This window comes from Aplysia californica, unplaced genomic scaffold (genome assembly GCF_000002075.1).
Source record: "Aplysia californica isolate F4 #8 unplaced genomic scaffold, AplCal3.0 scaffold00002, whole genome shotgun sequence".
Lineage (NCBI taxonomy): Eukaryota > Metazoa > Mollusca > Gastropoda > Aplysiida > Aplysiidae > Aplysia > Aplysia californica.
The window spans coordinates 1,959,515-1,967,014 of record NW_004797272.1 but is presented as its reverse complement, the minus strand read 5'-3'; positions in this window follow the sequence as shown (position 1 = coordinate 1,967,014).

Below are 7,500 nucleotides of genomic sequence, written 5' to 3'. Positions count from 1 at the left end.
AAATCGGCTACAATGCAGTACAGCAATAAAACATTCCTTGTTCGTTCTAGGCAAGGTTCTGTGGTAAATGTAAATTACTACGCCCCAGTCTAACAATTAGTTAAAAATGTCTTTCGACCTCGACATCAGTGCAATCCCAATGTCGCCACTTTGAGAATGCATAATAATGCTTTTAATAATGCATACTAGGTCCAGTAAGTCCCTGAGGAAGGGGTAAAATGTATTTTTACCGGTTTGGGATAAGTAGTCTGCCGAGAAGGTCTGCTCATAGAAGAAAAACATTTCTACATAAAACACTTTCCAACCCCAAAAAGGTTATCTCTTGCCCTTCCTCTCCCTTTTCACACACATTCGCACGGAAGGAATTCCAAAGATTGAAGCAGTTTGCTCATTATTTCTTTTTTTCTCATTTGTTTTCCTGACAGTATACTGTGTGCCCCCCCCCCCCCCCCCCCCCCCCGTCCTCTTTTTTAAATTGTATTTTTTGGTTGTATTATTTAAATTTTATCATTAATTAAATCATTGTATTGGGGGGTGGCTAGGCGTTAACCACTGTATTGCATACACCGGTATTCATTCTTTCTCTGGTCTCTCGTAATCATTTATATTTCATAGAAGACAAACTTGCAGTGTCTGTTTTATATTTGTGTGCCACCATGAATGTATACCAACGTCTTCTTTGAGAGGTGTCATCTTGTAGGTATGGGTGAGAGTGTTATTGTGTGTCAGTTAGTTCGTGGAGCAAGGCTTCGTGTGCCTATCTGTTTTCCCAGATCTTCCTACTATGTTAAAGTTTTCCTTTTCCCTCCTTCGTACAATAAGCGAATTGAATTGTGTAGCCGTTATTTTAAAGGAAAGCATTTTTTCTGGAACCTCATTACCAAAAAGAATTTTCCTAAACGTATATTTTCCATTTCCACAGATTATAGATCCTTAAAAAGCCAATAAACTGCTATTTCATTTTAACACTATATTTGCAAGGTCGTCGATTTTGGTTTGTATGCTCAGTTATGCTTAAATAAACGAACACCTTTTTCAAATAGTTCTGTCTTTAAACATTTCTTTTGCTGCGAGTGCGCAGTAAATCATAACTGGGGGACTTTTGATACTGTAGTTCGTGCTGATATGTACTTGAAGAGATGGTTAATTTGTGTTACTGATTATTCGTAACGATCATTACCTTGTGCATGTGCGCGGATTTAAATTAATGCTAGTAAGATTATGTTACCGTCTGTGATATAACATCTTACTCTCATGAAATAATCTATTGATAGTCTCTATGTGTTAGCTCTATAATATTATTTAAACAAAGTATTCGATCATTCAATTGTATATACATTTCTACATGCCTGTATGTCTGTCGGTTTTTCTGTTGTGCATGTTTCTTTCTGTTTGTCTGTCTGTGAGCCTTTCTGCCTCTTTCTGTCTCTGTCTCTATCTCGCGCTCTCTCTCTCTCTCTCTCTCTCTCTCTCTCTCTCTCGCTCTCTCTCTCTCTCTCTCTCTCCCTCTCTCTCTCTCTCTCTCCCCTCTCGCTCTCTCTCTCTCTCTGTCACAAACGCTACACGAAATGCTGGATACGGATCCATCACCAAATATTGAAACAACCTTGAAGAGATAAAGGAGACCCAACTATTTGGCCCATGGGGGCTCCAACTATGACGCAGAGAGAGTTGCCATAGTAAAGACCCTGGAGCAGATCACCCAAGACTTTCTTGAAGGAGAAGTAACACGATGGGATGTTGTTGTCTTTTCTGATTCAATGCCAGTACTCCAAGCAGTCGAGGGAGGAGGAGACTACAGAGGAGACGGGAACATTCTTAGCCTTGTAAAACAGATGAGTACTTCCTATGGCGTCCGGTTCACACTGTAGTGGGTGCTTGGCCATTCTGGAGTACCAGGCAATGAGACTGCAGACCAGCTATCAAAGACTGGAGCAAACCTGCCCCAGACAGACACAGCCGCATCTTTACAGTCCTGCAGAGGGATGAACAAGCCAAAAGCAGAGACGAGAGGCTAAACAGATGGGCCAACGCAGAAACAGGAAGATCTCTCTTCGGGTACCTGGACAAACCCAACTCCAAAGACACTTCAAATCTCTGATGTAGAGCCGATCAGACTTTGATCTTCAGAGCCCACAAAGGACACTTACACACCAACAAGCACATAAACAGAATTAATCCCATGTGGAAACCCCATTTCAGACACTGTGACTACCACGAGGAGACCGTTGAACATCTTCTCCTTCACTGCCCAAACCTGGCAGTTCTTCGTCGCAGGCTCCTACACACACCAACAGACTTACAAAGCCTGCTCTACTCTATCGTTGACCAGATAAATAATAATAATATATAACGTTCATATAGCGTATTTCCAAAAAAGTAGCTCAATGCGCTGTACATTGAAATACCCATTTTTCAAAATCTTTCTTACTACTTCCTTTCTTCTCATGCAATATATATTTATGCACACACACACACACACACACACACACACACACACACACACACACACACACGGACTATTTTCATTCAGACAAAGGCACAGGACAACTATAATTTTTTTAAAAATAAATAACGTTAAAAGCTTATGAAAGATAGGCCTGTAGGAACAGAAAATGCTTAAGATGTCTTGTTTGTCTTAGTTCCCTAGGTAATCTGTTCCACATAAAAGGACCAAGATATTATTATGAGAAAGATCTCTCTCCATATGATTTGTATGATTTTACCGGTATCACCTTTCCTCTTTTTCTTGGCAATCGACTGGCTGAAGAAGGAAACCACCAGAGGACACAGCCACGGTATACAGTGGACCCCATGGACACAGTTGGACGATCTGGACTTTGCAGATGACTTGGCGCTTCTGTCACACACTCAGGAACAGATGCAAGCAAAGACAACAATTTTAAACAGCCTATCAGAGTCTGTTGGATTGAAGATCCACCCCGGAAAGTCGAAAGTCCTGAGGATAGATGTACTACGAAAGGAGCAGGTCACAGTACAAGGAAATACACTAGAAGACGTCGAATTCTTCTGCTATCTTGGGAATATAATTGACAAAGAGGGAGGAACAGGCGCTGAAATAAAGTCTCGCATTGGAAAGGCACAGACTGCATTTATTTCTTTGAACAGGATTTGGAGGACCAGGGATAGCTCATTACGAACAAAGCTTAGAATTTTCAACTCAAATGAGAAGTCAGTCTTGTTGTATGGATGTGAAGCGTGGAACGCATCCCATATGTGCATAAAGAGGATCCAGGTTTTCTTAAACAAGTGTCTAAGGAAGCTACTGAGGATCAAATGGACAGACAGGATCACCAACGAGGAAGTATTAAGAAGAACGATACAGAGTCCAGTCAGAGATGAGGTGGGAAGAAGACGTTGGCGATGGATAGGGCACACTCTCAGGAAGTCAAGCAACTGCATAACAAGAAAAGTGTTAGATTGGAACCCACAAGTAAAAGATCAAGGGGAAGACCACGTTGAACCTGGAGAAGAGTCACGGAAATGGATGTACAGAAAAGTGGGAAGACGTGGAGTGACATCAAGCGACTAGCCCAGGATAATAAAGGTGGAGAGTGTCTGTTCGTGGCCTATATCCTGATCCAGGGTGAGAAAGGCAATGATGATGATGATGACGGGTTCACAAGTACGGTGTTATCGTTTGATGACCTTAGGTTTATCCCTGCTGATAAGTTCTTGTAGATAAAAAGAAGCGGCTTTATTTACACATTTGAAACACATGACACAGATTTTAAATATTATTCTTTCTTTTACTGGGAGACAATGCAGTTTTTTTAATAGTGGAGTGACATGGTCTCGTTTTTTAGATCTTGTTATCAGTCTAGCGGCATTGTTTTGAATTACTCGCAAACGATTCAAATGTTTATTGTTCAGACCTGCTAGGAGTGAGTTACAATAGTCTAATCTAGATAGGATAAGAGATGTTACCCGTGTTTTTGCGTTCTCTTCATTTAAGTACTTACGAACTAGGCCTATCCTTCTCAGCTGAAAATAAAGGGATTTAGACATAGATCCTACAAACGAGCCCCTTGATAAGTGGTGGTCAATATATATACCGAGATTCTTGACAACTTCTTTACTCGATGCTATATGCCCATATAAATCAAAGTTGACACTTTCTAGATCTTTATTTAATCGTGTATTATTTATAAGAATGACGTCTGTCTTTTCTTCGTTTATTTTCAATTTGTTTACTGTCATCCACCTTTTTAATTTCATAAAAACATTGTTTAGTGATAGAAATCATGTTTGGCAAATCTTGAATGGTGCCATTAACATACATTTGGGAATCATCGGCATAAAAATGATAATTCAATCCATGATTTTGTAAAATGCTTGCTAAGGGCTATGTATATAGTGTATATAGTGTATATAGTGTATATAGTGTATATAGTGTAAAGAGCACTGGTCCAAAAACGGATGACAAGGACATGTGGTTTGCGCTGCCAAGAGCGAAATGCTCGCAGCCAAAGGGATTTGAAAACAAACTCTCTCTCTCTCTCTCTTTCTCTCTCTCTCTCTCTCTCTCTCTCTCTCTCTCTCTCTCTCTCTCTCTCTGCTGCTGCTGTCTCTTTCTGTTTTTCTCTGGCTGTGTCTCTTTTTATCGTCAGCTTGTCACTCTCTATTCATTATCTTTCCCTCTCACTTTCTCTCTCTCTCTATCTATCTATGTATCTATCTATCTATGTATCTATCTATCTATCTATCTATCTATCTATCTATCTATCTATCTATCTATCTAAGTATCTATCTATCTATCTATATAATATCTATCTCTATCTATGTATCTATCTATGTATCTATCTATCTATCTATCTATCTATCTATCTATCTATCTATCTATCTATCTATCTATCTATCTATCGGTTCTCACACACACACAAGCGCTCTCTCAGTTTACATTGTAAGGAGGCCTTGAACCTATATGGGGGGGGGGGGGGAGCAAGTGAATACGAGATGCATACAGACTTCCTTGTACACGACACTCCACTCCACACTGACATATTATACACCAGCAAAAATGTCTTTAAGCTAATCTTTCAAGTAATTAGCCCCATACTTGAGACCTGCAAAGCTCCCTAAACTTCTTCTGCATTCCTGAAAAAACAAACTCCTCCTATAATTCTTACTTTAATTCTACTTAGAAAGCCATGTTTTTGACTCTCATGCGGCAAATTGGATTTTTATCTGATCGCCTTGAGAACATAGCAATGCTTGTGGTATTCGCAGTAGTAGTAGTAGTAGTAGTAGTAGTAGTAGTAGTAGTAGTAGTAGTAGTAGTAGTAGTAGTAGTAGTAGTAGTAGTAGTAGTAGTAGAAGAAGAAGAAGTAGTAGTAGTAGTAGTAGTAGTAGTAGTAGTAGTAGTAGTAGTAGTAGTAGTAGTAGTAGTAGTAGTAGTAGTAGTTGTATGTGTGTGTGTGTGTCTGTGTGTGTGTGTCTGTGTGTGTGTGTGTGTGTGTGTGTGTGTGTGTGTGTGTGTGTGTGTGTGTGTGTGTGTGTACAATTATTGTTATACTGAACTCCAATTAAAACCTAACGTTTTTAAAAGGCTATAAAAAGCTAAATATTCTGATTGCCACGACTTTTAGGACAAACAGTTGAGTAATCATCAGTTCACACACCCAGATACGATTTTTGTTATTTCCACGAGTACTTTTTAACAAAGTACAGTAAGCGTGCGTTGGTAAAATGATTCGACGAGACGAATATTACTCATGAAAAGAATGTAATTCACTTAGAAGATGACAAGTAGCTCTTTCCAAAAACAAGTTCTAACATTGTTACGATCAGTTTTGATAGTTCGGACCGCATGTTCTGCCCAAGCAAGACCACTTAATTGCAGTGTTTGTACTGTTTCTCGACTTATCCAAAGATTTTAACACACTTGAAATGTAAAAGACAGATAAAAAATAGAACAGATTCGAGTCAATACCGCTACCCAAAATAGACAGCTTGTGCTGTCGCAGCTACAGAATCGTTTCCTTCCAGCAAAAGTAACAGATCAAGGTATGCAAGGAGTGTACAAGAATGTTTCTTCCATCAGTATGAGTCCCATTCTTGTACATTAAGGACTTAGGTCAAGAATGCCTTATTTAGGACTGCTATTAACGAATCAGCAGCTACAGTGTCATCTTCGCTGGGCAAAACAGCATTGACAAATAATCAGGACCTCTCAGTCTTCCAACACGACAACTCCTACCCTTAGACTGCCCATGAAACGAAACACAGTTTCTGGAAGGTCATCATAACATGAATGTCATGGAAACTGCTCCCAGACAAAGTGTACACTGAATAACCATGCAGTGCACGAGGACATGCCAAGTATCTCGATTGGAGGCAAAGTGCTGAAGTACTTGAGCATCGCGTTTGATCGCACCCTCTCTGGCATGAGATCACGTCAAGAAAACAATCTCCAGGGCGAGAAAAGGCCTAACAGCCCTTAAGATGATGGCCAGAGCTAAGATGAGCCAGAAAATCCTTGTCATCCTCTACCAGACACTGGTACTCTCTGTCGTAGATTACGGGCTCGGACTCTATACCCTATCGAAAGCGCAACTGCAACGACTTGAGGTGTTACATGATGAAGAAATGACGCCAATCCTAGGGTGCACACGAGACAGCTCAGCTGAAGCAATGAGATACCTCCTTGACTTACCATGTGCAGATGAGAGGCACAAACTGGCACAAGTCTTTTTAAGAGTCAGCGCAGACGAGACGAACCCCCGACATAAGAAAGTGGGACGGCAGATGACATCAAGACTAAATAGGGGCATAAAATGGATGACTCCAGCAACGAACACCATCAACGAGTTCTGCCAGATACAAGACATTTGGAGAGACAAGGATTGGGTCAGAGTCGAAGATGCGCTCGGAGAGTACACAACGGTGAAGACAACATTGGGCAGAGAATGTCGCGACAGGCCACTTGGAGCTACACGCATTGAAATGGAGACCCTGATAGAAGAGCATACCGAACATGGAGATGCTGTGATCTTCACGGATGGATCCGTCAACAGAGGAGTCAAATCGAGCTGGGCCTTCAGTGTCAGAGTTGATCGGGTAGTTGTGAAAGAGCAAAGCAGGGCAACTGCACTGACAACATCCAGTATGTGCATGGAGATCAATGCCATAATTGAGGCTCTACACAGGATCAAGAACACACGCCATCAGCGAGATGTAATCATTAGAGTGGCCTGGATCTTTTGCCCGGGCCTCGCAGGGGTAACCGGCAATGAGAGAGCAGACAATCCGGCTGGAGAAGCAAAAGTGGGAAGGAATTTAACACTGGACCCACCCACCGCTGTAGAGGAAAATTTTAGGAAGAATAGGGAAAATAACTGTTCCCACACCCAAGGTAGATTGAAGGAGAAGGGAATCTCACAGCCACCTGTGCGGCCCAGTCCGACGGATCTCCAACCAGATTATGATTGAGACTGTAAACAGACAAACTTTGGGATGGATCCTGAAGAGGGGGGGGGT